The sequence below is a fragment of the Podarcis liolepis genome, assembly GCF_965112155.1.
Source record: "Podarcis liolepis genome assembly, chromosome: 3".
NCBI classification, from domain to species: Eukaryota; Metazoa; Chordata; class Lepidosauria; order Squamata; family Lacertidae; genus Podarcis; species Podarcis liolepis.
In genome coordinates, this window is record NC_139557.1 from 65,508,998 (window position 1) to 65,532,140 (window position 23,143).

The 23,143-nt window shown below is 45.6% G+C and overlaps 1 long non-coding RNA gene across 1 annotated transcript in view; it reads right to left on the bottom strand.

The window, feature by feature from the left end:
* The window catches only part of LOC310703758, a 65,006-nt gene extending 44,290 nt beyond the window's left edge, over positions 1 to 20,716 (bottom strand). Inside the window, exon 1 of the long non-coding RNA XR_014524351.1 lies at positions 20,488 to 20,716. This is a non-coding gene — a long non-coding RNA (uncharacterized lncRNA). The remainder of the gene's footprint in view (positions 1 to 20,487) is intronic.
* Positions 20,717 to 23,143: the final 2,427 nt, after the last annotated feature.

The following is a 23,143-nucleotide window of genomic DNA, read 5'->3' on the forward strand; positions in this document are numbered from 1 at the left end:
CCCAAACCTGCCCTGACCCCTGACCCTGGACCTGGTCCCCATCACCGGGTTCTGAACCCTGATTCTGGACCTGGTCCCCATCATTGGGATCAGCCTCTGCCTCCCTCTCCTCCCTTTGAGGAGATTTTGCACCCGTCACCTGGTGACGTATTCCCTTTTCCTTGAAAAACTCCTCCAGAGCAGACCCAGTAAACTGTGACCCTTGGTCGCTCTTGAACCCTTGCACCCTGGTGGAGAACCTTAGTTCTACCTCCGCAACCCAATCCTGGATCAGTTGCGCCACCTCCCCCTGTGATTTGAGAGAGAAACACCAGCCAACCTGGCTGTGGTCACCTGTCAGCGACAGCACATACCTGGCCCCACCCAGACTCTCAGACCTCTTGGGTCCTGACAGATCTGTGTGAACAAGCTCAAAGGGCTCTCTGGCTACCCTCCCAAACCCGGGAAAACCAAGTACCTTTGCACCTTTGCATGCCCTGCACCCTTGGGACCTCCTCCCACATTGTGTGATTTTACACCCTTTTGTGCACCTGTGCAACTTTTGCACATGACTGGGAACCTTAGCACACTGCGCCTGTGCTTTTCCAGCATTCCCACCACCCTCCAGAGGTGACTCCAGAACAAAGAAATTGTTCTCCCTCTGCACGTTGACCAGTTGTCTCCCTCCTCTGAAAATGGAACAGGTGTCATTTTCAAAACGAACATTGTATCCCTGCTTCATTAGAGCTGATACAGATAAAAGACAACACTTCAGTCCCGGCACAACGTAGACCTCTAGCTCCTCCTGGAAAGAAATAAACACGTTAGCCAGACCACAGACTGGTTTTTGTGTTCCGTCTGTGAACATAACAGTCATTCCACTTGAAACAGCCCTGCAGGTCCGCATCTCAACAGCAGGTGTCTCTGGAATCAAATTGCAATTAGCTGCAGAGTCAACACTTAGCTCTGTCCTTGTCCCACGGCTGTCTTCAGCCAACGCCAGACTAGCCGTGATCTGATAAGTCTCTTCCTGGCACCTGGCACGTCCACCAGCCTCAGTCCCACGCCTGGTTGTTTTTCCAGACTGGTTGCCATGGAAACCCGACTGGTTCCCATGAGAGTTCAGCTGTTTGACCTTGGCAACATCCTGCCTTGCCTCTCTGCTCCGGTGGGGGCAATCTCGCCGCAGATGTCCCGGAGCATTACACACGTAGCAATGACGAACTCCAGTGGAAAAACACTGCCTGGGGCTGTTGTCAGCTGGCCTGGCCCTCCTTCTTCCGGAAAAGCACTCCTTGCCAGATCCGCCCCCCCTGAACTGCCGCTTCATTCCAGCAGGTTCAGTGGAAAACTTTTCAAACTTGCCTTTGGAACTTTCCGCCCCCCCGACTTGCTCACTAGCACTCCTTGAGGCTAAATCATCAGAAACAGGGGCTCCACCCATCTCTAGGCTTTTGTATTCCTTCCCCAGGGCTCTGGCCTCCTGCTGAAGCTTCACAGCGAACACAGCAGTACATCCCCAGACAGCCCTTGCTGACTTCACGTCCTTGCCCAACTTCTTAGAGTGAGCTTTCCAGACGGAATGTCCTCCAAGACCTGGCTGCCTGCCATTGTCTTCCGTTCTCCCAAGGGGCCCAAGCTGTACTCACAAGATCACCAGCTCCCCTGGCGTGGAGAAACGATTCCCTGCTGCTCTCAGCTCCTGGCTCCACAGCAACACAGTCAAATCTCTGCGTTTTTCAGCTAGCCGCTTGCTTCCGCCTCCTACCGTGCCTCCTGCTCGACACCGCAGATCAAAGCTCCCGGCAGCCTCCCGTGACAGTTTTACAAGCGATGATTTAGGACATCCATAACCTGTGCAATTAAATGATCTGGCGCGACTCCCGCTAATTGATTTATTATCCTCAATTAGCTCTTTATGGCAGCTTCGGCAGGTCCGGCACACTTCCTCTGCGCGATCTGCTCCTTCTTCTCAGTCACGCCCAGCAGAGTAAAACACAGCGGTGTAAAACTGTCACCCAGCTCGTCTCAGCTCGTCTCAGCTTCCAGACAAACACACACAGAGCCCAGGTTTGTCTATTTACAGCTCTTTTATTCCGACATTCCCCAGGATTCTCCTGGACTCACCGCAGCCATGACAAACTGCTCCTTTCCCCTCACAACACAGAGTGGGACTGGCAAACTTTTGCCCAAGCTCCTCCCAAGCTTCCAAAATTGACGTCAGAATGGTGTGGCATCATGGGAAGAACTTAACCTGTTAAGTTCCAACCTCAACACTCAGTACTTGGTTTGGGCCCCTTAATGAAGCACAGTGGACCAACACCAGCTGATGACATGGCTCCCCAAATCAACACAGACTGTGGAAACTTCACATTGGACTTCAAGCATCTGGCATTGTGTGCCTCCCCATTCTTCCTCCAGACTCTGGGTCCTTCGTTTCCAAGTGAGATGCAAAAGCTGCTCTCATCAGAAAAGAGATTTGGGGAGCCATGTCATCAGCTGGTGTTGGTCCACTGTGCTTCATTAAGTCCAGGGTCAACGTAGCCGTCTACCACGAGATTTTGGAGCACTTCATGCTTCCTTCCACAGACGAGCTTTATGGGGATGCTGATTTCATTTTCCAATAGGACTTTGTCACCTGCCTACACTGCCAAAAGTATGAAAACCTGGTTCAATGCCCATGGGATTACTGTGCTTGATTGGCCAGCAAACTTGCCTGACCTGAACCCCATAGAGAATCTATGGGGCATTGCCAAGAGAAAGATGAGAGACATGAGACCGAGCAATGTAGAAAAGCTGAAGGCTGCTATTGAAGATTCCTGGGTCTTCCATAACACCTCAGCAGTGCCACAAGCTGATAGCATCCATGCCACGCCGCACTGAGGCAGTAATTGATGCAAATGGGGCCCAAACCAAGTACTGAGTACATGTGCATGCTTCTACTTCTCAGAGGTCCAATATTGCTCTATTTGCAGTCCTTGTTTTACTGATTTCATTTAATATTCTAATTTTCTGAGATTGTTAATTTGGGGTTTTCATCAGCTGTACGCCATAAACATCACAATTATAACAAATAAAGGCTTGACATATCTCGCTTTGCATGTCATGAGTCTATCTCATATATTATTTTCACCTTTTAAGTTGCATTACTGAAATAAATAAACTTTTCCACAATATTCTAATTTTCTGAGTTTCACCTGTACATTGGCATAATATCCTATGCTGGTTTGCTATCCAAAACAAAAGGGATTATGGTGCAGTCTGTAAAGTGAAAAGCTGGAGTGCAGCTGCTCCATTTTTACAGACTTTCAATTTCCCTTTTTGTGATTCGCTGAACATCTAAACTGAAGCATCCTAGAAAATCACAGCAGCTACTTCCATGGTGAGAAAAATACCATCTTGTGATTTTCCTACAAGCGAATTTCTGGGCCTTATTTAAAGGGTTGACTTCCTTTACAGTTTAAAATGGCTTCAGACCAAGATACCTGTAAGAACCTGCTTAGGCCCTGAGATTGACCATGGAGGCCCTGCTCATATGTCCACCAATAACATCTATCAGGTTGGTGCCCCCATCCTTATGGAATGCCCTTCTGTTGAAGCAACAACTGGCTTCCTCCCTGACTACTTTTAAATGGATCATTTGTAAGTATCTGCTGCTGGTTTTATACTTTACAGTTATGATTATAAAATATTTAAAATACATATTAACAGTAGCTGGCATTGCAAATATTCAGACACACAAGTGAACTGTTCACACAGTTACTCGCAATGGTTAACAGGCTGCAATAATGTCAGCATGGTTATTTGCTTATGAGTTCATAGGCTCAAACAGATGACCTGCCATGCATGCATGATGTGTTTTCCAAGTTTAAAATTAGATTTTTGTTTGTGCCATCTTGTTTTCTGTCATGTGGGATTTGAAAAGTCTGTTCTAATGTCTTCTAAAGTTTCTATCTCATATGCTAGGTGCAAAAGCTAAGAATAAACACGACAAACACAACAAACAGACACAAACATGAAGCTCTCAGCCAGAAATCTTTCACATAAACAATTACTGTTACATAGTCTCTCTTTTGAGATCGGGACTGAACTCCCAGTGGTTGACTGTGCTTTTTCAGAATGAAACAAACATGTTCCAAAAACTATTTTTAAGAAGTAGAGTGACTTTTGCATTTGAAACTACAAAGCCAGCAACTTGGATTTAGGGTAGCTGAACTGAATTCTGATGAGGCTTGGTTTTGAAGGCATTACCAAATAGTTAATGTTAATTAAAAACATTCCCAGACACAAGCCGTATTGTTTAAATATATACAGTGGTACCTTGAGTTAAGAACTTAATTCGTTCTGGAGGTCCGTTCTTAACCTGAAACTGTTCTTAACCTGAGGTACCACTTTAGCTAATGGGGCCTCCTGCCGCCGCGCAATTTCTTTTCTCATCCTGAAGCAAAGTTCTTAACCCAAGGTACTATTTCTGGGTTAGCAGAGTCTGTAACCTGAAGCGTCTGTAACCCGAGGTACCATTGTATATTTAATCTCATTAGTGTTATGGTGTTAAGGATAAAAGCATTAGTCAGTCAATGACAGTGTCAACTGCAGATTAAAAATCCACCTACAGATTTTTTTAAAAGCAAAATCCAAAATTAATAAAGGGGAAAAGATTAGAAGAAAATTAATTTGCCCTGCAGAAGATGCACAGCTGTTCTGAAGTATGCAAGTACTTATGGTAATACAACTGTGTTGATAGTGCTAGGTCTATAAGCATGTGCCCAAATCCTAGTGTAAAGTGGGAGAGGACTACATCACACAAACACCCCTTTCTCTTTTCAAATAGTTGATCGGAGTTAATTTCTGGTTTCCAGACTAGGAACAAAATGATATAAGCAGTACCAGTTTACATGTGAAGTCCTTCATCAACCTAGCCATAGCAAGAAAGAAACATACCTTTGTAGTCCCCTTACTGGACTGGGCAATAGATGCATGATATGATCAGACAAGGGACATGTTTTGGTAATACCAAATTCAATGCTACCATAAATCCATGTCATAGATGACCAGCCATCAGTCTCTAGTATAGTCAAGTGCACATGCTTTGAGACAACAACGAAAACATGGCCCTGGAGTGGTTTCCACCCAATCAGGGCTCAAATCACATAATGCAACCCTGGCTAGGCAACCACGTTTCTGCCTTGTAGCAAAGTTTCTTATAATTATAAATGATGAAAAATGGGCTTTGATAGATAAGGCAAGTCTTTCTCTCAGGATTGGTGGGACAAAGCCTCCCATGAGGCTTGGTGAGGCAGCAGACTCAGGCGGCAGGCTCTGGATAAATCACTGTTTGCTACCTCCTGTTCTTGTCACCCCCTGCCACCACTACTCTCTACTGCTAACTCCTTCGACTGCTTTTCCACTGCCACCGATTCCTGTGGCCTTCAGGGCACGATGGAGGAGGTGGCAGCTGGGGAAAGAAGAGTCTGTGGCGGAGGATTCAGTGGCAGTCGCCATGGGCGGGAGGCATTTTCTGTTTTGCCTTAAGCAGCGAAACATCCTGGGTCGGCGCCGCATTCTCCTTCATTCACACCCCACCACCACCACCACGCCTGAAAAGAGAACCTGTATTTTAAAGGCTTCCTCTTGTGAGCCAGTGTGGTGTAGTGGTTAAGAGCGGTAGTCTCATAATCTGGGGAACCGGGTTTGTGTCTCCGCTCCTCCACATGCAGCTGCTGGGTGACCTTGGGCTAGTCACACTTCTCTGAATTCTCTCAGCCCTACTCACCCCACAGAGTGTTTGTTGTGGGGGAGGAAGGGAAAGGAGAATGTTAGCCGCTTTGAGACTCCTTAAAGGGAGTGAAAGGTGGGATATCAAATCCAAACTCTTCTTCTTCTTCTTCCTCTTCTTGGCTGAGGTGGCACCTCCAGTGGTGGCGGTGGCAGTGACAGAAGAGTGCAGGGACCCCAGCCCTTTTCCTGATGCTACATTTTTATATAAATCAGTGATATTTGTGTAACCATTTTGAAATGGCGGTTGGTGGCTGGGGTGAGCTTTAAGGAGGTTTGGGACAAGCAGTAAGGAGAGGGGGAGAGGGAGGTTAGCCAGATATGAGGAGAGGGAGGTTGGTAGCTGGGAGGAGCTGGCAGCAGCTGCTAGTAAATAAATATGATAATCATTAAAAGGAAAAGTCACTAGAATAAGTTTCGGCATCATTTTTCAAAACACAGGATCTGCATTCAGGGCTTATTCCACAGTCATTCCTGTTACACTTTAAAAGAACAGTAAGAAGTGTTGTTTAGTGTGGGACAAACAGCAGAGTTGTGAATTGCTTTCTTGAATGGAAAAGCACCAGAAGCAAGTGGTGAGGTTTATGTGGCTCCCTCCACTGAACACAGGCAGCAGCAACTTGCTGAACTAAAAGGAAATGTTTTGGTTTTTGCCATATTTCACTCTTTAGAGAAGCTGTGGAGGAATTGGAGAGCTAACCCTCTGAAATGTGAACTCCTTTACCTGACTCATTCTCCTGGGGATCTGCATTTCAAAACGATGCTGGGGAATGAAATGCAGTCTTTATCATTGTTCAAAATGTGGTAGTGAAGCCTTGAGTGACGTTAATGCCTGCATAAATCTCCCAATATCTTTGTCTGCAGGTGGCCAGCTACTCAAATACATCAGGGCCGGCTGAAAACACACTCCTGACCTCAAAAGCCAGGGGGGCACCAAAGGATCCTTTGCTGGTAATCAAAGGAAATGCAACACTGATTAATTCCTCCTCCTGATGGACAGCACAGCAGCCTTGGTACCTGCATGAAGTAATAAAGTCCAACTGCCTGCTCCTTAAAATGGGTGACATGTTTAAGCGTTCACAGATAATCAAATAAAATTTCTTTACAATTCCTTCAAACTCATATCAGAACTGCCTCTAAATATTAATACTGTATTTCTGGATTTTAGTTCACTTTAGGTGACTACCCTGATTTTATTTTTAAGTTTCTATGGTTCATCAGGTTGTTATGAAAATCTCCTTTCCATTTCTATAAATGTTTCGGTCTCTTTATGACTTCCTTTCTGTAGCTTGTCTGACTTCAAATATTTAGTGGCTGAATAAAATGGTTATTTCCCCCTTACTTCTCCGAAGCGCATGCAAGCAACAAACCCTTTACATTAGTAAATGTTCCCAGGAGAAAATCTTGTTTGAACAGTATTTAAATCACATATTTTAATGGTTTGTTTTATTTTATTTTACAGAACATAGATCTAAAGCATAAACTTTTACAGATACAGCGGTACCTCCGGTTACAAACTTTATTTGTTCTGGAGGTCTGTTCTTAAGCCGAAACTGTTCTTAACATGAGGCGCGCTTTTGCTAATGGGACCTTCTGCTGCTGCCGTGCCGCTGGTGGGCGATTTCCGTTCTCATCCTGGGGCAAAGTTCGCAACTAGGGGCATCTACTTCCGGGTTAGTGGAGCTCATTACCTGAAGCATTCGTAAGGAGGACGGTACGTAACCCGAGTTACATATAATGCACAAAAGTAAGCCTGCTAGAGGTGTTAGGACTGCATTAAAAAAAAAAATCTATTTCATTACAAAACTCAGTGCATATCCTGACGGCCATTGTTATCCATAAACAGCTACACTGATGAAGCAGTAATTGTAGAACCGTGACCCTGCACAGTGCACTAATGTTGCATCATGAGTCTTGAATCCACCCAGATGTTGTGTAAGAACTGCTCTGGATATGACCCCTCTCCCATTTTGCCTACGGAAATATGTATGTTGCTTTCACATGACATTAAATACCTCTTCAGAGGGGTGATATATATATATATACACACACACACACACACACACAAATTGCATCAGGTGCTGGGGTTGTTAACCAGGGGGATCAAAGCTGGCAAGAAGGGGAATTTAACTGTTTTCTTCCCTACAGTGATTCTGAGGAAAATGCCACATCTAAAGAAGGCCGTTGAATTTTTCCCCAACCCAGAAGATCAGCCTAACAGATTACTAACATGTGCTCTATCTAGAAGGGACATTTGAAAACTTCCTAGAAACTGTAGCACATCCAGAATGCTGCTATTTGTCACCTGATTAGGGGGTCAAGATTTGGGGAATATAACACCAGTTTTGACCCAGCTAAACTGGCTGCCTGAATGTTTTCAAGGCCGCCTTAAAGTATCGGTGCTTAAAACCTTGAACAACATTATCCCATCTCGCATTCTTTGAGAACTGCTGATGAGGTCATGTTCAGGTTGCAACACATTTTGCACCCAGGTGAAGTTATCTAGACTATGGAGCAGTGCCTTATCTATCGTGGAACCCATACCCTTGAACAAACCAAGGATGGCCTCTATGGCCAGCCATCACCCTAACTGGCTTTATTGCCAGATGCAGATCTTTGGTTTAAGGAAGATATTTCTTATATTTAACAGGTTCACAAGTCGAGTGAGGGTTGACTAGCTGTTAACATTTTATTGCTGCATATTCCTGATGGATGCAATGTTGCCAAATGTTTCGTTGTGGTATTATGGATTATATAATGTATTCTTATTTATATGCATTGCCTTCTACCTAAAGGTGCCACTGGTTGATTTATGCAAATCTTTAAAATCCCCCTCGCCATTATGCTCCGTTGTAAAGGCACATCTGCTTTAATAAGTCCTTTACCCTCTTGGTAATGGAAAGCTGTTTGTGCAGATTGCTTAGTCAGTGCTGTATATTGCACTGTGATTCATGTAAGCAGTGTACACACCACGCCAAATTCATTCACTTTGATGGCTTCTGTGATTGCTGCAAATGCAATGATGAAATGGTGTAGGTAAAGGGATTGCACACCAGTTTGAAATGGAGGTTGGAGCTTACAGATGAGCAGAGATGTAAGAATGGCATGCATAAGAAATGGAAGAATGGAGGAATCATGAAGGAGGAATGTGTTCCGAGTAGTCAACAGTTGCAGGAAGGTCAGGCAGGCCAAAGCTCAGAATGAGCTCAGGCTGGCTAGAGAGGTTAAAAAATAATAATAAATGTTTCTTTGGCTATGTTTGAAGCAAGAAGAACAAGCAAGTAGTAGGTCCTCTGCGTGGAGAAGATGGGGCAGAGTGTTGGGTGACAGAGAGAAGGTGGAACTGCTCAACACCTTCTTTGCCTCTTTGCCCATCCTGGGGATAACAGAACAAACAGTGCAAGGAGGCAGCTGCAGCACAAGCTAAGAAAATAGGTGATAAGGGAACACCTAGCTATTTTAAATGAAGCCAAACCTCTGGACAGTGATTGTTTCCTGCAGTTGGAATTATGGGTGTTGTACAATTCCTGAACCCTTTAATTCCCCCCCCCCTTCTTAATATCCGAATTTCAATTTCAATTTTTTTTGTGTGTTTTCTTAAAAAGTATATTGTAAATTTCAGCAAAGCAGCTTGTAAAACTCTGGATCCTTGGGGGGGGGGGGAGCAGGAGCCAAGGAGCACACAAATGAATTATGAATTGAATAGTAAACAGAACTGTAACAGAATCAGTTCCTTTTTTAGGAGAGGTGAACTGGAACTAATTCTTTTATGGAAGGTGTAACTTGTACTAATTGCTTTTTAAAATGAACTTTCCGTACACTAGCTATAACCGAGTAGCTAAAATGCATGCTTTACATGCAAAAGATGTTCAACCCCTGGCATCTCCAAGAACTTTGGGGCTGGAAGCAGCTCCTGTCTGAAACTCTAGAGAGAGCCACTGGCATTCAGTGTCAAAAATACTTGAGCTATATGGACCGATGATTTAATTGGTATAAGGCAGAGACCTGTCTTCCTTAGTGAAACTGATGGGGCAGCCCCTGTGACATTTGCTTGACCAATGAGGTTCAAGGCAACCACTGTTTTAGGCACAACCAATATGTGTGCAATTGGGCACACATACACAGTGTCAAACCTGGAAGTGACCCGGGAATGTCATAAAAAGGGCATCACTAAAAGGGCGGAACAGGGGCAGGGTGGGGGCAGAATGGGGTGTTTCAATTGCACACGGTTTCACACAAATGCACAAAGACCTGGAATGCAAGCCCCACACAAATCAGGAATTGCCTGTAGTTGCATATATTGATTCAACATGGATTTGCAAGACCTCCCATTAACTATAATGGAATTTGCTCATTCTCTAAAATTTGTTTCTTCAGTGCTGGTAATGGGGAAACCATAGTGACCCAGAAACCAGAATTAGAAAGTTAAGCTGTTAACTTAAGCTCTGACTCCAGGAAATTAAAAATGAGAGTTTATAAAGGTATTTAAATGACATTTTTATTGGTTTAATATTCTAATAGAGATTAAATTGCATTAGCAACCTGCAGCAAGCATATTAATAGGCAACTTCAACAATCAGCCAGGATCGCACAGCATCAACCTCAGCAGAAATGACAGGCTAATAAGTGCACCACCACACAGGGCTGGCAATTTCTGCAGAGCAGAAAACCAGACCTGGAGCATTTGTGTCACTTTGCACCTGTATGGGTAGGCAAGGAAACCACTGGAAATTGCATTTGATAATGATCAAGTATTTCTTCAAAAGGAGGAATGCATTAGGCACAATTAATAAGCTGTAGGAGATTATGTTCTCTAGCCTTCATCATAAATCTATCAAAACGTAATGTTTTCCCACATTATAAAGGTAAAGGGTAAAGGGACCCCTGACCATTAGGTCCAGTCGTGACCGACTCTGGGGTTGCAGCGCTCATCTCACTTTATTGGTCAAGGGAGCCAGTGTACAGCTTCCAGGTCATGTGGCCAGCATGACTAAGCCGCTTCTGGCGAACCAGAGCAGCGCACGGAAATGCCATTTACCTTCCCGCCAGAGCGGTACCTATTTATCTACTTGCATGCTGTGCTTTCGAACTGCTAGGTTGGCAGGAGCAGGGACTGAACAACAGGAGCTCACCCCATCGTGGGGATTATATACAGTGGTACCCCGCAAGACGAACGCCTCGCAAGACGGAAAACCCGCTAGACGAAACGGTTTTCCGTTTTGGAGGCGCTTCGCAAAACGAATTTCCCTATGGGCTTGCTTCGCAAGACGACAGCCCATAGGGAAATCTCAGGGACAGCGGGGAAGCGCAGCGCGTCTTCCCCACTGTCCTCGGACCTCCTCCCGCCGCCGGCTTCGGAACGAAGCTCCGATGCCGGGCGGCGGAGGGGGAAAGCCTCCCGCCGCCGCGCGGCATCGGGCCGAAGCCCCGGTGCCGGGCGGCGGTGGGGGAAAGCCTCCCGTCGCCGCGCGGCATCGGGACGAAGCCCCGGTGCCGGGCGGCGGAGGGGGAAAGCCTCCCGCCGCCGCGCGGCATCGGGAGGAAGCCCCGGTGCCGGGCGGCGGAGGGGGAACGTCTCCCCCAGCCGCGCGGCATCGGGACGAAGCCCCGGTGCCGGGCGGCGGAGGGGGAAAGCCTCCCGCCGCCGCGCGGCATCGGGAGGAAGCCCCGGTGCCGGGCGGCGGAGGGGGAACGTCTCCCCCCGCCGCGCGGCATCGGGACGAAGCCCCGGTGCCGGGCGGCGGAGGGGGAAAGCCTCCCGCCGCCGCGCGGCATTGGGAGGAAGCCCCGGTGCCGGGCGGCGGAGGGGGAACGTCTCCCCCCGCCGCGCGGCATCGGGACGAAGCCCCGGTGCCGGGCGGCGGAGGGGGAAAGCCTCCCGCCGCCGCGCGGCATCGGGAGGAAGCCCCGGTGCCGGGCGGCGGAGGGGGAAAGCCTCCCGCCGCCGCGCGGCATCGGGACGAAGCCCCGGTGCCGGGCGGCGGAGGGGGAAAGCCTCCCGCCGCCGCGCGGCATCGGGAGGAAGCCCCGGTGCCGGGCGGCGGAGGGGGAAAGCCTCCCGCCGCCGCGCGGCATCGGGAGGAAGCCCCGGTGCCGGGCGGCGGAGGGGGAAAGCCTCCCGCCGCCGCGCGGCGGAGGGGGAACGTCTCCTCCCGCCGCGCGGCATCGGGACGAAGCCCCGATGCCCGGCGGCGGAGGGGGAACGTCTCCCCCCGCCGCGCGGCATCGGGACGAAGCTCCGATGCCGGGAGGGGGAGGGGGAAAGCCTTCTCCCGCCGCCCGGCATCGGATGGCTTTCCTGAAGACTTGGGGTGGGAGGAGGGTTTTCCTTCCCACCGCCAACATTCAGAATGCTGTTCTGAATGTTGGCGGTGGGGAGGAAAAACCCTCCTCCCACGCAAGCCCCGGGAACAGAGGGAAAGCGCTGCGCCCCTTCCCCTCTGTTCCCGTACCTGTCCTGAAGGCTTGCGGTGCGGAGAAAAGCCCTTCTCCGCACCGCCAGCCTGGCAAGCGGTTTCCCTAGGAACGCATTAATTGATTTTCAATGCATTCCTATGGGAAACCGTGCTTCGCAAGACGAAAAACCCGCAAGAAGAAAAAACTTGCGGAACGAATTAATTTCGTCTTGCGAGGCACCACTGTATATATATATATATATATATATATACACATTATATATACATTTAAAGCAACTCCTTCATATCTATGTGTGTGACACACACAGGAAATCAAATACACAAGGCCCTTTCATCTCTCACACACGCACACATATCTATGGTGTAGGTATCCTCTTCAGATATTCACCCTGAAACATGACATCCTTGTCTCCAATGGCCCAAGTGTATCCACTCTACCACCACCCTTCCTATGCTAAGTGGGGGGAGGAGGAGGACATCCTAGAACACACTTAGAAGACACATTGAGACCAGGAACTCTGATAATGCAGACTAACCAATCATGGGGAGGCATTTAAAAGCAGTTAGCCAAATCAACCAAGTAGCTCCTTTTAGACCAGGCATGGCCAGACTTGGCCCTCCAGCTGTTTTGGGACTACAACTCCCATCATCCCTAGCTAACAGGATCAGTAGTCAGGGATGATGGGAATTGTAGTCCCAAAACAGCAGGGGGCCATGTTTGGTCATGTTGCACTAAACGTTTGAGATTGGGGAGTGCCAGAGGCAGTGCCGGGGGGGGGGGCATGAGGGTGGGGTCAGTGCACATGTGCTTGGTCCCCTACATATTTTCTGGCCTTGTGTATTTAGGCATAACATGTGGGGAGAGGTATTGTTTCTTGAATTGTGAAGCAAGGCTGGAAACTATTGTATGGGAAAAGCAAACATTTTATTATACTTTAGGAGTGAAGCAATGTGGCCAGCTGGAGAGAGGGAGCGGGACAGAAGAAACTGAAAAGGTCAATCAACACAAAGGACACTTGTCCTAATCTATTTCTGATTGTTCCTTCGTGCCCAACTCTAAAAGAAGCCTTACCCTCACAGACAGGCACACCTTGTTTACATGTGTACAGTATATTCAGACTTAAAGTGTGTCCATGAACATCCAAAATCATATAGTTCTGCCCTTTGTAACCTTGAAAAATGTAAAAATAAATCACCAAGGAACAAATATCTTATGTTAAAAAGCAAAGCTGTCAGAGGCATATAAAACCTAATTTGCTTTATAGGTTCTGGTGAGAGATTCGCTAAAAAATAAAGGGCTTTCTTGGTCCAGGTATGCATTAGGAGGAATAATTTCCTTCATGGCAGTAGCATTTTTCCATTTGTCTTAACAATACTATCTCATCTATTTCAGCAGCAGGGAGTAATTCTGCAATATTTTCACCTTGACAGTGTAAGGTCCTATTGGCTCATTTTCAGGACATAATACTTTTTAGGATCACTTTCACTATCAAATCAGAGATTTGTTGTATTGTGGTGCCCTGTATTTGGACCTGGAAAATAGTTGTTATTATTATTAAGAAGTCATGTCAGTGCATGTAACAGATACCAAAGAAAACATCTTCCATGCTATTTAATCCAGTTTTACAGATGCCTGATTTAGTATTTCCACACTACAGTGTAGCCAATCATAATTTCAAAAACCTCTAGGTCATTTTATATTTGTCCTTGCTTTTCTTTGTGTGAGCCAGAGCATACATTTTGCTTTTCTGATGGTGTTATCATGCCAAACAAGCTATCTTTAATTAGGTATTTTATTATTCTTCCAAAAGCAAGATTTGGGAATGGGCTATTGCATCTAGTAAAAGTTATTCCCCTTAAATTCTAATGTTCTACACCCTCTCTCCCTTTTCTGCCTGTTTGGTTGAACCCACACTGACTGGAGTCCAAAGGCTTTTACATACACAGTTTCTCTTAACAGTGACTTTTGCATACCACTCCTGTAATGCCAATTGGAGGTGTAGTGTTTGTTACATATACTAAACAGACTGTTGGGGAAAGCCTTTGCGTGGACTTTGTCTAGCACAGTTGGTGATGGTGGCAACCATCCTTTTGGGGGCAAAGGGAAGTCAAATGTATTCAACTGTTGAAAATGTTACATAAATGCTGCAAACAAGCACCATATTCCTGAACCAAAATTTAAGCCTTAACCAGAAAGTGTGTGCTTCTTCCATGAATGGAGTCCATAAGCTCTCATTAACTTTTACCAAAAGCTCTGGTACCTGGATTTGGTAATAGGAAGAGTCTGCTACTGAATAACATCTGGGCTATTGTCACAGGTTTGTGTAACAGTAATTCCTCCCAGACTTGCCCATAGCATCATCTTCATGCCTTTTAAGTGGCTGCAAGATTTAGCAGACTGCCCTCACTTTACTCCTATGGAATACAGTAAATGTTTTGTTTAGCACATCACTGTGGGTGGGTGTGGATATAGGCGTTTAGCAGCTTTAATACATCTTTTCTATATACTCAAAGTGGTTCACAATAAATAATGACAAAACAAGAAAAACAGAAAGACATCAATATATTGTCGCTCGCAGTATCTCCCTATAAAAGACCATTCAAGACAGTTGCATAATAAATGCACCATAAAAAATGCACTTCATTAGTAAGCACTTAGTCCAGGGTGCTCAGTGCAGTGTACATTATTTCCTTCCTCTCTATGTGAGCCTCACAACAACACTGTAAAGGAGGTTACATTGGGAGATGGTGACCGGCCCAGTCACCTAGTGAGCTTCATGGCTGAGGCAAGATTTGAGCTTGGGTCTCTGGTCTAAGTCTAACAATCTAACCATTACATCACACTGGTTTCAGTCATACTAGTCACTCATAATACTACTGCTCTGATACTTTCCCGTTCATGTATGTGAATCTGGTGATGATGTTCTTTCTGTCCTATTTTTAAACATTAATTAAGGCTGCAACCCATGTCCAAAGTATGTACCAGTTTATTCAGTGGTGCTTACTTCCAGGTAAGTGGGGTTAGGATTGCTGCATAAGCTACGAACTTATCAACAGTGAAGACTACACAAACCAGTCTCACAGCAAAGTGAACTGGAGAAAATGTCTAGCTGCAGTTCTCATTATTTTCTAACCTTTTCCCAGTTGCAAACTTCTGTCATTCTTCGCTGGGTTAGATTTGCAACCTGCCTGGTCAACAAGCAATGAATTATCAATATAGTTGCATCTGGCCACAAAAGGGAAACACAGAAAGTTTGTTGGAGGGGGAGGTCCCTTACCGATAAAAGTAATTGGCCATAAACTCGTACTTGGATGCCCATAACTTCCTGCAGCTGCAGATGATGACTGTTAAATACACGAAAGCTAATGTAGCAAGTCACACCCCATAAAATCTAGTTATGGTTATGTATCAAAATGATGAGACGCTTGTAAATTTCAGGTGCACCTGCACAGCTGTTTAAGACAGATTCTTCACTAACATTCAGGGCATGTTCGAATAGCTGGCAGTAGTTTAGCCATCTATGGGAAAATATAAATAATCTCATGCAATGAGATGTAGGCTGTAGCCTTGGACACCTTTACCAGGGAGTAAGTCCCACTGAACTCGGCATGGATAACTGTTCCAAATAGACATGTAGAGTTGTTGCACAGCAAGGTACCTTAGGTGAATTTGAAGGCAGTTTCTACAGAGAAATGAGGAGGGATACAGTACAGTGCCACAGAAAACGACAGCCTTGTTAATGCTTATAGGATAAGCTATCCCTGGATGAGAGAAATAAATTGAGGGAGACGGAGGTGGGGGGAGGGCCCTTTTAGCAAGGGAAAGTGGCACTGAAACAAGAAGCCAAAACGACAGTCACCAGATTAAAATATAGATAATATAGTCAGAAGCAATGCAGGCAGGCTGGTCAGCTGTGTGTGAAGGGAAACTGGAGAGACAAAAGGTCTGATTCAGTCTAAGGTGGCTTCCTGTGTTCCTACTGGCCATGCTGGTCGATTGGGGCTAATGAGAGTCCAACAACATTTGCAAGGCACAAATTGACTATCCAGGATCTTTTACTTAAATTCTAATGCACAGGTATTCAGTAAAGCCATGCCACTTTTCTACAACCTCTGTAAGATTGGTGTAAACAGTGCAGCCGGAGTTGGCAGAGGGTAATGAAGCTCCCTTATCTCACCCACCATCCTATCACTTTCATTATGACAATGAACCAGTCAGCAAAGCAGAACTGGTTTGCCATAAAATCTGTCCAAGAGGAAAAAAATGTGTAGAGTGCAAATGCTGCATAAGCTTCATCATATCCCTCTCCAAATTAAATTTCCAGCAATGCTTACAGGAGAGAAGATTAATTAAGGGTATGGCAGGAAGTGGTGAAAGTTCAGGTGAGCTTTTAAAAAAAACCATTCAAGTTAATGGTGTTTGCAACTTATCTAAGTTACTGATAATGATTTTCCTGTTAATCTAGTTTGTTCAGAAATCAATTTTTTCCTTAAATGTGATTCTGCAGGGATAAACTTTCTTTTATCTTGTTTACGGCAACATAGACACTCCCTGGAGAGCTGCAAGGGATCAATCATTTTTCACTCCGACCCTTCTAATCCCAAAACTCAATGTTCTTCACTGATTTTTGAATGATGGCTTCAGACATTCCCTAGAGCACAGCCCTTTTGTTAGGCTGAAGCGAATGCTGCCTGTTAGGCAGGAGAAGCCAAATACAAATAAAGAGCAATTAAAGCATTGATTGAAGAACATGATTAGTGCTTTTCAAAGTCTGTCCTATTTCTGTGTCTGTGGTGGTTCTGCTTCTTCGGGGAGCGATAGATACATGCTTCTCCATTTTTCTTAGGTCACAAGAATGCTTCTTGACCAGATGTGGTCAGACAACTGGGCTTTGATTAGGGTGGCTATGTGAAAAGAAGGGCAGGACTCAAGAGCATTAAATAGTTGAGTGGAAAAGGGAATTTCACCAGGTGCAGCTTGCCATCTGCTGAAATCCCGTCCTCTACAGAACTATTCAACGTGCATGAGTCTTTTTTTTCACATAGGCTTCCTAGCCACAGCAGCTGTGTAAAAATACAATGTGCTTCCACAAGAATCTGCCCCACCCCACCCCAAGAGGCAGTGTGGTGTAGTGGTTAAGAGCGGTAGTTTCGTAATCTGGGGAACTGGGTTCGCGTCTCCGCTCCTCCACATGCAGCTGCTGGGTGACCTTGGGCCAGTCACACTTCTTTGAAGTCTCTCAGCCCCACCCACCTCACAGAGTGTTTGTTGTGGGGGAGGAAGGGAAAGGAGAATGTTAGCCGCTTTGAGACTCCTTAAAGGGAGTGAAAGGCGGGATATCAAATCCAAACTACTCCTCCTCCTCCATGGCAATTGTAGGGAAGCTTGTTCCACAGTCTGCTACCCTGTTGGGTGTGGAGGGTAAGGATTTTGAATAAGGCCTTATCAGTGCTACCCAGATTGTGGAGAGTGAGGGTGTGGAACAAAACCTACACAACCGTGGTGTCCAGATGCTCTGCTCTGGGAGATCCTGCATACCACAATTTTAGGTGCCTTTCAGTAGCAGGCCATTTTTGTGGAGACATACATTATATGGAAACACTAATATGACTGCCCCAGTTTGTTGAACTGGCTGGCTTTTTTGTTTTTGTTTCTGCTGCTGGTAGTGATCAATGGTGTTTTAACTGTTTTAATGGATTGATCACTTTGTACCTAATTTTTTAGTTGCCCTACGCATCTCATAGGAGTGGAAGTTTTAGGGTGAATACATTTTCATAAATAATAGAAGAAACTATTTTTCCAGATGCAACTCATCATGGGGATTGCTGACAGAAAGAGGTCAAGAGTAGACTTGTAAGATGGTAGTACTGTAAACCGTTGCTGAAAAGTTTCTAAAACAGCATCTCTGGTAGTGGCAGCAATGTCTTGTGTTGGTTCCTGGCTGACTATCCAAGCAAAGTAGGCAGTCTTAGTTTGGAAATCAGTGACCCAATCCAGCTTGGAAGAGCCAGTTAGCAACCTAATGTGTGTGTATCCCAGGCTATAAGAAATCATGGGCAGGTAAGGCTTTGCCTGTTTTTTAATATTGTATTTGGCAGCAGAAAATTGCACAAGTACTCTTAAGATATTTTTTTAAAAAATATTTTCTCAAATTTCACATGTAGAGGTAAAGCAACTGCTGGTGAATGCATTGTAATATATTCAGTTTAAAATCCCAAGCAACTAGACTACAGCATTTACATTCTTCTTCCACAATAGGACTAACAGCAGACCAACAGTGTTGGAACCAAGAAGAATAGTATCCCTGCCATCACATCTTTATACTGAGAAAGGCTATAACTGTTCCATCTGTTACACAGCTGCACATAGGGGCCTCACCAGAGAAATAAAAAGTGGGCCCATCCCATACTCCCAGCTTGCTTTTCTTCTGCCCTGCCCTGTTATAAGCAACTACATTTTCTAACTGTAAAGGCACAACCAAATATAGGTCTTGGCCATGCTTTTGAATGACTTCCTTTAGAGTAGTCTGAAGAGGTAAGAAAAGCAGGTACAACAGGAGAAAGTGAGCATACTTTAATCTTGCCAGGGCTGGAGATCTTTGCCGCACTGCAGACTTCTGCCACTTACTACTGAAATATACAGTGGTACCTTGGGTTAAGTACTTAATTCGTTCCGGAGGTCTGTTCTTAACCTGAAACTGTTCTTAAGCTGAGGTACCACTTTAGCTAATGGGGCCTCCCGCTGCCACGCGATTTCTGTTCTCATCCTGAAGTTCTTAACCTGAGGTACTACTTCCAGGTTAGCGGAGTCTGTAACCTGAAGCGTCTGTAACCAGAAGCATTTGTAACCCAAGGTATCACTGTACTGCTTGTCTCCAAGTTATAAAAATGGTTATTAATCACATCAGTTACCATCTTTGCTCCAACTCTGAAGTAGGCTAGGCAGAAACTCTTGCATAGGCTGGATGTAGACACATCAAAGAAGTGTTTCAGTTAAACGAGTTGTAAACTTTGTGTGAGAAATTGGATTGGCAAGAACAGAACTCCACACCGCCACCTGGTGTTACAGTGTTATAATGCATATTCAATGCATATAAAGTGCTTTTTCTTTGCCAATGTAGCCGAATCCTTAGTGTGGTCTGGGTATAAAACACGCACACACCACTTTTTGGAGTGAGGGCTATTGAACACACTGAGCTTTGTTCAAAGTAAATATGCAGGGGATTAAATTCAAAACACTGAAATGCAGCCTTCATTGGCTGGTGGTAGTGGTTGTTTTTCACATGTCAGAGAAACTAAGAAGAAAGGTATAAAGCTCACAACACCCAAAGAAATGCAGTCCCTATGCATACAAACTGTTGTTATGGGTCTCAAACTTTCTACCTACAGGGCCCATTTAAGAGAGATGAAAATTACTGAGGACCAGAAGTCACAAAATGGTGGCAGATGCAGACAAGCATTCCACATAATCAACAGATGATTACCAATACTGTATAACCTTCTACCAATAGTCAATCCATTGTTGCAGACAGCCAAAGCATTTTCCTTCCGGCAAGTTGCTCTATAGTTCAACTACAGGGGAGGCAATATAAGCCAGTCTCTCCCTTCTGCACAGCTGATCCACTAACTCAAAAATTTGCTATCCCTTGTTCTCTTCACAATCCTGCATGTATCAAAAAGCATTCTTCTCCTGTTCTCTTTTCACAGTCACATTGCAACGTTCATTTCTTCCTCCTACAACACATTATTTCTTTTATTTTTATTTTCTATTCCGAGTTTAAACAACAAAATAGCTCATTAAATTTCTAGCTCGATTTTTACTTTCCTTCAACCTTTCCCGTGGCCCTTTTGCTTCAGAGGAGGGAAGCCTTTCTTTCCAACATCCCTACTGAAACTTCTCCATTTCCTGGCCACCTTTGCTCAGCTAAGACTTGTGGTGTTGACAGTGGAGCATCAAAAATCTGAGGCCCAGGTAAGGGTTGGGGCAGGCACTGTGGCCTACCTGAAAGGGGCTTGGCCTACATTCTGAGAAACATTACTATTGATTACACAGCTCCATGCTGGAAAGATTGACCATACTGCAGTTACTTACACACAAAGAGACATATTCTTTCTGCAGAAAACATTCCCAGCCCCTTTTACAAATAATACTTGGTTGCTTACTTTTTGCATCTTCCTCTAAGGTTGCACACATGGAGAACAAAGGGAATATCCTTGCCTCAGGCTTTCCTAACCTTTCAGTCTCTTTCCTTCTCCACTCCACTGTAGAAAATAAAACCTACATATAATATATATATAAGAAAATAAATAGACTCACCGTTGCTGGTTTGGTAGCCTGTTTGCTCTAAAAGCGAGGGAACAAACTGATGGATCGATACCGATTCAGAAGAGCAAGGTATTGCAAATGTATGCATGTGAAAATACATATACAGTACTGGGTTGGTAAACAGATATTGAGAACTGCAGCCTATGCTCTGAAGTTTCTTAACAGGTCATGAGGGACTCTTCTGATTGCCAGGTGCAGCTGATATCATTCTGCTTAACCCTTTCCTAGCTTTATATGCCAGCATTGTTACTTTGCTTTTTAAAACAGCTCCCCCAAATGATGGGGGTAGGAACTGCTCTGCAAAGTGATTTGTAACTGGCTGTGATGTAGAGACAGCAGATTGTTTCTGCATCTCCTGTAGTGGCCAATGACAGAAAATTTCTCAGACTTATAAACAAGTGAAAATGTAGGGGGGGGTGTTTTTATATTCTAGAGCAGTGTTTCCCAACCGGTGTTCCGCGGCACACTAGTGTGCCGTGAGACGTTGGCTGGTGTGCCGTGGGAGGGAGGCGGGCGAGGCGGGCGGTGAGAGGCAGCGGCGGCGAGGATCCGCGTCGAGCCGGGGGCGGCTCCGCGGTGGTGGTGCAGAGGTTTCTCTCTCCATTCTCCCCTCACACACACACAGGAAATAACACAGGATCAGCTGACAGGACCCAGCCAATGGGGCGGCGGCGGGGCAGCGCGTGCAAAAGGGAGGAGCGCGAGACAGCGGACGAGGAGGAGGCTGGCATGTCCGGGCAGCAGCAGCAACAACAGCAGCAGCAACTCCCGGCGACGGCTCCTCAAGCCCCGGGCAACCCTACTCCCTCACCGGCCTCGGCCGCCCTCCTGCTCCACCCGCCGCCGCCTCCCCCGCCGCCGCCGGCCACCTCGGCCCCACCGCCGCCCCCTCCTCCGCCCGCTATCGCCGCCACCACCACAACAGCCGCCGCCGCCTCAGCTGCCGCCATCCCTCAGTCCCTCGCTTTGCTGCCTCCTCCCCCCCCCCGCCCCCAAAACTTGGAGGTTCCCCGGCAAGGGGGAGGGAAAAAAATTGAAAACTTTCACTTTCGTGCGTCCCTCCCGGCGTGACGCTGCGCGCTGATGTCACGGGGCTGTAATGGTGGTGTGCCGCGAGATTTTTTTCATCAAACAAGTGTGCCTTTGCCCAAAAAAGGTTGGGAAACACTGTTCTAGAGATCAGAGAGCCTAATTAAGAATGTGGCTGCCAGGGACAGTGTTTACTGCAAAGAAAGCAGTGTGTACCAGCTTTTGGCCATCTATCTCATAACGATAAGGCCATCTCAACCCCGAACTCATTGAAATTCCAAAGGGCTTTGTGAATGAAGTAGGAAAATGGAAGCTTCTTTTGCAGGTAAATGCAACTTCCAAGAAACTGGAGGGCAAGTTTCAGCACAGCATTAATAAAGTGCAAGAGTCCTCTGCTGTGGACATCTGCCCCTCTGTGCTGAACACAAGTCCTGGTTCCAGTGCTTTTTTTCTTTTTTAAAAAAATGATTTTTAGGGGTACGCTCATTTTCCTACTCATATTGAAATACTGCCGCTCACTGAGGCCAAACTTAGATTCACAAAATGTTTAGGGGTGCGCGTCTCCCGAGAAAAAGCACTGCCTGATTCTATGTAGAAGCCTAGGCTCTGTGCACATAGGACCTATCACAGATAATCCATGGTAATGCTCACCAGTTGTTGGAAACGACTCAGGAGCAAGATGTAGGTTGCAATTCTAGCTTATGCACACTTGGGTGTAAGGACTCCATTGAACCCAATTAAACTTCTGAATAAACAGGCTTAGGATTTCATAGTTTGTCTCTTCTCTGGTCTGTCCATAACAAGGGCTACGAAGAGAAATAAGAGCTGTGTCGGGGCCAGAGATGGAAATGCATTTAAATAGGATGTTGGTTTTTAAAGCTGAATTGTGCAGCTTCCTCTGCTCCACAGCCTAATTTGTGAACCTAATCAATCCTTGGTTCAGCAAAGTGGTTTGTTTTTTTAAAAAAGGGCTGCTTCTGACCCATAAAATGCTTGGCTTTTAGAAACTGAATTTGAAAGATGCTTTTAAAACAATTGGATAATCATGTCATACCAGGAACATGATGTTGAAGCTAATATCATTGCTGAATGCACAACAAATACCATTAAAGCCCACATTTTCCCTTTCAATAGCTAATTTTCTGATCTCAGTCACAGGTGGTGGTAAAGTAAGACTTTCTTAAAAATCTGCACTGAAATATTTCCCCATACACATGCACCCAAAAAACCACAAAAAAACCACACACCCAAACCCCTAAAGACTATGTATTGCTGTAGTCTGGTATAAAGTCTTTGTTAGGGATGATTACATTTCTGTGGAGAAACACAATAGAACCATCATGGACTTTCTCCCAGACTACTTTTATATTTCAGAAAGGAAAATCTGTCTTGAAGCCTATATATTTATTCAGCCCACTTTTTCCTTTGTACCAACCAAGCCAGTGTAAGGTAAAGATTCCCCCCCCCCTTGATGGAAAGTAAATTGGATGGAATTGGACATAAGGGAGGTTCAGGATAATTGTCTTCTCCTAGTGGAAAAAACAATACCCTCACTGGAAATTGAACCTGGCAGATTGCTATGGCATCCCTCGATTTTGCATTGGATTGCCATTTACAA